We start from the raw sequence: 9,082 nt of genomic DNA, 5'->3' as shown, positions 1-9,082 counted from the left end.
TGTTGTTCGCACTTAAAATAAACTCTTTAGCAGAGGATGGTTTCGATCCATCGACCTCTGGGTTATGGGCCCAGCACGCTCCCGCTGCGCCACTCTGCTTCCATCCACTTCAGAAAAGACTAGAACTCACAATCCATGGCTTAGGAGTCCAGTGTCTTAGGCCACTGGGATACTGTGTAAACAGTATGACCTATACGAACTGTTGGAAGAGGTAAAAAAATATATATAATGGCACTGAGACATGCCCATGAAAGGACAATTTTTTTTAAAATGTTGTTCGCACTTAAAATAAACTGTTTAGCAGAGAATGGTTTCGATCCATCGGCCTCTGGGTTATGGGCCCAGCACGCTCCCGCTGCGCCACTCTGCTTCCATCCACTTCAGAAAAGACTAGAACTCACAATCCATGGCTTAGGAGTCCAGTGTCTTAGGCCACTGGGATACTGTGTAAACAGTATGACCTATACGAACTGTTGGATGAGGTAAAGAAATATATATAATGGCACTGAGACATGCCCATGAAACGACAAATTTTTTAAAAATGTTGTTTGCACTTAAAATAAACTGTTTAGCAGAGGATGGTTTCGATCCATCGACCTCTGGGTTATGGGCCCAGCACACTCCCGCTGCGCCACTCTGCTCTCAGCCACTTCAGAAAAGACTAGAACTCACAATCCATGGCTTAGGAGTCCAGTGTCTTAGGCCACTGGGATACTGTGTAAACAGTATGACCTATACGAACTGTTGGATGAGGTAAAGAAATATATATAATGGCACTGACACATGCCCATGAAACGACAAATTTTTTTAAAATGTTGTTTGCACTTAAAATAAACTGTTCAGCAGAGGATGGTTTCGATCCATCGACCTCTGGGTTATGGGCCCAGCACGCTCCCGCTGCGCCACTCTGCTCTCAGCCACTTCAGAAAAGACTAGAACTCACAATCCATGGCTTAGGAGTCCAGTGTCTTAGGCCACTGGGATACTGTGTAAACAGTATGACCTATACAAACTGTTGGATGAGGTAAAGAAATATATATAATGGCACTGAGACATGCCCATGAAACGACAAATTTTAAAAAAAATGTTGTTTGCACTTAAAATAAACTGTTTAGCAGAGGATGGTTTCGATCCATCGACCTCTGGGTTATGGGCCCAGCACGCTCCCGCTGCGCCACTCTGCTCTCAGCCACTTCAGAAAAGACTAGAACTCACAATCCATGGCTTAGGAGTCCAGTGTCTTAGGCCACTGGGATACTGTGTAAACAGTATGACCTATACGAACTGTTGGAAGAGGTAAAAAAATATATATAATGGCACTGAGACATGCCCATGAAACGACAAATTTTTTTAAAATGTTGTTCGCACTTAAAATAAACTGTTTAGCAGTGAATGGTTTCGATCCATCGACCTCTGGGTTATGGGCCCAGCACACTCCCGCTGCGCCACTCTGCTTCCAACCACTTCAGAAAAGACTAGAACTCACAATCCATGGCTTAGGAGTCCAGTGTCTTAGGCCACTGGGATACTGTGTAAACAGTATGACCTATACGAACTGTTGGATGAGGTAAAGAAATATATATAATGGCACTGAGACATGCCCATGAAACGACCAATTTTTTAAAAATGTTGTTTGCACTTAAAATAAACTGTTTAGCAGAGGATGGTTTCGATCCATCGACCTCTGGGTTATGGGCCCAGCACGCTCCCGCTGCGCCACTCTGCTCTCAGCCACTTCAGAAAAGACTAGAACTCACAATCCATGGCTTAGGAGTCCAGTGTCTTAGGCCACTGGGATACTGTGTAAACAGTATGACCTATACGAACTGTTGGATGAGGTAAAGAAATATATATAATGGCACTGAGACATGCCCATGAAACGACAAATTTTTTAAAAATGTTGTTTGCACTTAAAATAAACTGTTTAGCAGAGGATGGTTTCGATCCATCGACCTCTGGGTTATGGGCCCAGCACGCTCCCTCTGCGCCACTCTGCTCTCAGCCACTTTAGAAAAGACTAGAACTCACAATCCATGGCTTAGGAGTCCAGTGTCTTAGGCCACTGGGATACTGTGTAAACAGTATGACCTATACAAACTGTTGGATGAGGTAAAGAAATATATATAATGGCACTGAGACATGCCCATGAAACGACAAAATTTTTTAAAATGTTGTTTGCACTTAAAATAAACTGTTTAGCAGAGGATGGTTTCGATCCATCGACCTCTGGGTTATGGGCCCAGCACGCTCCCGCTGCGCCACTCTGCTCTCAGCCACTTCGGAAAAGACTAGAACTCACAATCCATGGCTTAGGAGTCCAGTGTCTTAGGCCACTGGGATACTGTGTAAACAGTATGACCTATACGAACTGTTGGAAGAGGTAAAAAAATATATATAATGGCACTGAGACATGCCCATGAAACGACACATTTTTTAAAAATGTTGTTCGCACTTAAAATAAATTGTTTAGCAGAGGATGGTTTCGATCCATCGACCTCTGGGTTATGGGCCCAGCACGCTCCCGCTGTGCCACTCTGCTTCCATCCACTTCAGAAAAGACTAGAACTCACAATCCATGGCTTAGGAGTCCAGTGTCTTAGGCCACTGGGATACTGTGTAAACAGTATGACCTATACGAACTGTTGGAAGAGGTAAAAAAAAATATATAATGGCACTGAGACATGCCCATGAAACGACACATTTTTTAAAAATGTTGTTCGCACTTAAAATAAATTGTTTAGCAGAGGATGGTTTCGATCCATCGACCTCTGGGTTATGGGCCCAGCACGCTCCCGCTGCGCCACTCTGCTTCCATCCACTTCAGAAAAGACTAGAACTCACAATCCATGGCTTAGGAGTCCAGTGTCTTAGGCCACTGGGATACTGTGTAAACAGTATGACCTATACGAACTGTTGGAAGAGGTAAAAAAAAATATATAATGGCACTGAGACATGCCCATGAAACGACACATTTTTTAAAAATGTTGTTCGCACTTAAAATAAACTCTTTAGCAGAGGATGGTTTCGATCCATCGACCTCTGGGTTATGGGCCCAGCACGCTCCCGCTGCGCCACTCTGCTTCCATCCACTTCAGAAAAGACTAGAACTCACAATCCATGGCTTAGGAGTCCAGTGTCTTAGGCCACTGGGATACTGTGTAAACAGTATGACCTATACGAACTGTTGGAAGAGGTAAAAAAATATATTTAATGGCACTGAGACATGCCCATGAAAGGACAATTTTTTTTTAAATGTTGTTCGCACTTAAAATAAACTGTTTAGCAGAGAATGGTTTCGATCCATCGGCCTCTGGGTTATGGGCCCAGCACGCTCCCGCTGCGCCACTCTGCTTCCATCCACTTCAGAAAAGACTAGAACTCACAATCCATGGCTTAGGAGTCCAGTGTCTTAGGCCACTGGGATACTGTGTAAACAGTATGACCTATACGAACTGTTGGATGAGGTAAAGAAATATATATAATGGCACTGAGACATGCCCATGAAACGACAAATTTTTTAAAAATGTTGTTTGCACTTAAAATAAACTGTTTAGCAGAGGATGGTTTCGATCCATCGACCTCTGGGTTATGGGCCCAGCACACTCCCGCTGCGCCACTCTGCTCTCAGCCACTTCAGAAAAGACTAGAACTCACAATCCATGGCTTAGGAGTCCAGTGTCTTAGGCCACTGGGATACTGTGTAAACAGTATGACCTATACGAACTGTTGGATGAGGTAAAGAAATATATATAATGGCACTGACACATGCCCATGAAACGACAAATTTTTTTAAAATGTTGTTTGCACTTAAAATAAACTGTTCAGCAGAGGATGGTTTCGATCCATCGACCTCTGGGTTATGGGCCCAGCACGCTCCCGCTGCGCCACTCTGCTCTCAGCCACTTCAGAAAAGACTAGAACTCACAATCCATGGCTTAGGAGTCCAGTGTCTTAGGCCACTGGGATACTGTGTAAACAGTATGACCTATACAAACTGTTGGATGAGGTAAAGAAATATATATAATGGCACTGAGACATGCCCATGAAACGACAAATTTTTTAAAAAATGTTGTTTGCACTTAAAATAAACTGTTTAGCAGAGGATGGTTTCGATCCATCGACCTCTGGGTTATGGGCCCAGCACGCTCCCGCTGCGCCACTCTGCTCTCAGCCACTTCAGAAAAGACTAGAACTCACAATCCATGGCTTAGGAGTCCAGTGTCTTAGGCCACTGGGATACTGTGTAAACAGTATGACCTATACAAACTGTTGGATGAGGTAAAGAAATATATATAATGGCACTGAGACATGCCCATGAAACGACAAATTTTAAAAAAAATGTTGTTCGCACTTAAAATAAACTGTTTAGCAGAGGATGGTTTCGATCCATCGACCTCTGGGTTATGGGCCCAGCACGCTCCCGCTGCGCCACTCTGCTCTCAGCCACTTCAGAAAAGACTAGAACTCACAATCCATGGCTTAGGAGTCCAGTGTCTTAGGCCACTGGGATACTGTGTAAACAGTATGACCTATACGAACTGTTGGAAGAGGTAAAAAAATATATATAATGGCACTGAGACATGCCCATGAAACGACAAATTTTTTTAAAATGTTGTTCGCACTTAAAATAAACTGTTTAGCAGTGAATGGTTTCGATCCATCGACCTCTGGGTTATGGGCCCAGCACACTCCCGCTGCGCCACTCTGCTTCCAACCACTTCAGAAAAGACTAGAACTCACAATCCATGGCTTAGGAGTCCAGTGTCTTAGGCCACTGGGATACTGTGTAAACAGTATGACCTATACAAACTGTTGGATGAGGTAAAGAAATATATATAATGGCACTGAGACATGCCCATGAAACGACCAATTTTTTAAAAATGTTGTTTGCACTTAAAATAAACTGTTTAGCAGAGGATGGTTTCGATCCATCGACCTCTGGGTTATGGGCCCAGCACGCTCCCGCTGCGCCACTCTGCTCTCAGCCACTTCAGAAAAGACTAGAACTCACAATCCATGGCTTAGGAGTCCAGTGTCTTAGGCCACTGGGATACTGTGTAAACAGTATGACCTATACGAACTGTTGGATGAGGTAAAAAAATATATATAATGGCACTGAGACATGCCCATGAAACGACAAATTTTTTAAAAATGTTGTTTGCACTTAAAATAAACTGTTTAGCAGAGGATGGTTTCGATCCATCGACCTCTGGGTTATGGGCCCAGCACGCTCCCTCTGCGCCACTCTGCTCTCAGCCACTTTAGAAAAGACTAGAACTCACAATCCATGGCTTAGGAGTCCAGTGTCTTAGGCCACTGGGATACTGTGTAAACAGTATGACCTATACAAACTGTTGGATGAGGTAAAGAAATATATATAATGGCACTGAGACATGCCCATGAAACGACAAAATTTTTTAAAATGTTGTTTGCACTTAAAATAAACTGTTTAGCAGAGGATGGTTTCGATCCATCGACCTCTGGGTTATGGGCCCAGCACGCTCCCGCTGCGCCACTCTGCTCTCAGCCACTTCGGAAAAGACTAGAACTCACAATCCATGGCTTAGGAGTCCAGTGTCTTAGGCCACTGGGATACTGTGTAAACAGTATGACCTATACGAACTGTTGGAAGAGGTAAAAAAATATATATAATGGCACTGAGACATGCCCATGAAACGACACATTTTTTAAAAATGTTGTTCGCACTTAAAATAAATTGTTTAGCAGAGGATGGTTTCGATCCATCGACCTCTGGGTTATGGGCCCAGCACGCTCCCGCTGTGCCACTCTGCTTCCATCCACTTCAGAAAAGACTAGAACTCACAATCCATGGCTTAGGAGTCCAGTGTCTTAGGCCACTGGGATACTGTGTAAACAGTATGACCTATACGAACTGTTGGAAGAGGTAAAAAAAAATATATAATGGCACTGAGACATGCCCATGAAACGACACATTTTTTAAAAATGTTGTTCGCACTTAAAATAAATTGTTTAGCAGAGGATGGTTTCGATCCATCGACCTCTGGGTTATGGGCCCAGCACGCTCCCGCTGCGCCACTCTGCTTCCATCCACTTCAGAAAAGACTAGAACTCACAATCCATGGCTTAGGAGTCCAGTGTCTTAGGCCACTGGGATACTGTGTAAACAGTATGACCTATACGAACTGTTGGAAGAGGTAAAAAAAAATATATAATGGCACTGAGACATGCCCATGAAACGACACATTTTTTAAAAATGTTGTTCGCACTTAAAATAAACTCTTTAGCAGAGGATGGTTTCGATCCATCGACCTCTGGGTTATGGGCCCAGCACGCTCCCGCTGCGCCACTCTGCTTCCATCCACTTCAGAAAAGACTAGAACTCACAATCCATGGCTTAGGAGTCCAGTGTCTTAGGCCACTGGGATACTGTGTAAACAGTATGACCTATACGAACTGTTGGAAGAGGTAAAAAAATATATTTAATGGCACTGAGACATGCCCATGAAAGGACAATTTTTTTTTAAATGTTGTTCGCACTTAAAATAAACTGTTTAGCAGAGAATGGTTTCGATCCATCGGCCTCTGGGTTATGGGCCCAGCACGCTCCCGCTGCGCCACTCTGCTTCCATCCACTTCAGAAAAGACTAGAACTCACAATCCATGGCTTAGGAGTCCAGTGTCTTAGGCCACTGGGATACTGTGTAAACAGTATGACCTATACGAACTGTTGGATGAGGTAAAGAAATATATATAATGGCACTGAGACATGCCCATGAAACGACAAATTTTTTAAAAATGTTGTTTGCACTTAAAATAAACTGTTTAGCAGAGGATGGTTTCGATCCATCGACCTCTGGGTTATGGGCCCAGCACACTCCCGCTGCGCCACTCTGCTCTCAGCCACTTCAGAAAAGACTAGAACTCACAATCCATGGCTTAGGAGTCCAGTGTCTTAGGCCACTGGGATACTGTGTAAACAGTATGACCTATACGAACTGTTGGATGAGGTAAAGAAATATATATAATGGCACTGACACATGCCCATGAAACGACAAATTTTTTTAAAATGTTGTTTGCACTTAAAATAAACTGTTCAGCAGAGGATGGTTTCGATCCATCGACCTCTGGGTTATGGGCCCAGCACGCTCCCGCTGCGCCACTCTGCTCTCAGCCACTTCAGAAAAGACTAGAACTCACAATCCATGGCTTAGGAGTCCAGTGTCTTAGGCCACTGGGATACTGTGTAAACAGTATGACCTATACAAACTGTTGGATGAGGTAAAGAAATATATATAATGGCACTGAGACATGCCCATGAAACGACAAATTTTTTAAAAAATGTTGTTTGCACTTAAAATAAACTGTTTAGCAGAGGATGGTTTCGATCCATCGACCTCTGGGTTATGGGCCCAGCACGCTCCCGCTGCGCCACTCTGCTCTCAGCCACTTCAGAAAAGACTAGAACTCACAATCCATGGCTTAGGAGTCCAGTGTCTTAGGCCACTGGGATACTGTGTAAACAGTATGACCTATACGAACTGTTGGAAGAGGTAAAAAAATATATATAATGGCACTGAGACATGCCCATGAAACGACAAATTTTTTTAAAATGTTGTTCGCACTTAAAATAAACTGTTTAGCAGAGAATGGTTTCGATCCATCGACCTCTGGGTTATGGGCCCAGCACACTCCCGCTGCGCCACTCTGCTTCCAACCACTTCAGAAAAGACTAGAACTCACAATCCATGGCTTAGGAGTCCAGTGTCTTAGGCCACTGGGATACTGTGTAAACAGTATGACCTATACGAACTGTTGGATGAGGTAAAGAAATATATATAATGGCACTGAGACATGCCCATGAAACGACCAATTTTTTAAAAATGTTGTTTGCACTTAAAAAAAACTGTTTAGCAGAGGATGGTTTCGATCCATCGACCTCTGGGTTATGGGCCCAGCACGCTCCCGCTGCGCCACTCTGCTCTCAGCCACTTCAGAAAAGACTAGAACTCACAATCCATGGCTTAGGAGTCCAGTGTCTTAGGCCACTGGGATACTGTGTAAACAGTATGACCTATACAAACTGTTGGATGAGGTAAAGAAATATATATAATGGCACTGAGACATGCCCATGAAACGACAAATTTTTTTAAAAATGTTGTTTGCACTTAAAATAAACTGTTTAGCAGAGGATGGTTTCGATCCATCGACCTCTGGGTTATGGGCCCAGCACGCTCCCGCTGCGCCACTCTGCTCTCAGCCACTTCAGAAAAGACTAGAACTCACAATCCATGGCTTAGGAGTCCAGTGTCTTAGGCCACTGGGATACTGTGTAAACAGTATGACCTATACGAACTGTTGGAAGAGGTAAAAAAATATATATAATGGCACTGAGACATGCCCATGAAACGACAAATTTTTTTTAAATGTTGTTCGCACTTAAAATAAACTGTTTAGCAGAGGATGGTTTCGATCCATCGACCTCTGGGTTATGGGCCCAGCACGCTCCCGCTGCGCCACTCTGCTTCCATCCACCCCAGATGGGACTTGAACACACAATCCCTGCCTTAGGAGGGCAGTGCCTTATCCATTAGGCCACTGGGGCACTGTCTACCTTTTGCAAATAGTATGAACTGATAGAAGCAGTAAAAACAATGTGTACTGGATAGCACTGAGACACGCAAATGAAATTTAGCTTTCTAATTTCTGTTTGCGTTTCATTTTTGAAAATAATCTGTTTAGCAGAGGATGGTTTCGATCCATCGACCTCTGGGTTATGGGCCCAGCACGCTTCCGCTGCGCCACTCTGCTCTCAGCCACTTCAGAAAAGACTAGAACTCACAATCCATGGCTTAGGAGTCCAGTGTCTTAGGCCACTGGGATACTGTGTAAACAGTATGACCTATACGAACTGTTGGAAGAGGTAAAAAAATATATCTAATGGCACTGAGACATGCCCATGAAACGACACATTTTTTAAAAATGTTGTTCCCACTTAAAATAAACTGTTTAGCAGAGGATGGTTTCGATCCATCGACCTCTGGGTTACGGGCCCAGCACGCTCCCGCTGCGCTACTCTGCTTCCATCCACCCCAGATGGGAC

At 43.8% G+C, this 9,082-nt stretch overlaps 1 non-coding gene across 1 annotated transcript; it reads right to left on the bottom strand.

The window, feature by feature from the left end:
* Positions 1–8,989: 8,989 nt before the first annotated feature.
* On the bottom strand, positions 8,990–9,061 carry trnat-cgu. Its single transcript has one exon. It is a non-coding gene; the product is annotated as a tRNA-Thr (tRNA).
* Positions 9,062–9,082: the final 21 nt, after the last annotated feature.

This window comes from Oncorhynchus mykiss, unplaced genomic scaffold (assembly GCF_013265735.2).
Source record: "Oncorhynchus mykiss isolate Arlee unplaced genomic scaffold, USDA_OmykA_1.1 un_scaffold_592, whole genome shotgun sequence".
In the NCBI taxonomy this organism is placed as follows: Eukaryota; Metazoa; Chordata; class Actinopteri; order Salmoniformes; family Salmonidae; genus Oncorhynchus; species Oncorhynchus mykiss.
The sequence above is the reverse complement of the archived record's forward strand: the minus strand, read 5'-3'. Positions and strand labels throughout refer to the sequence as shown.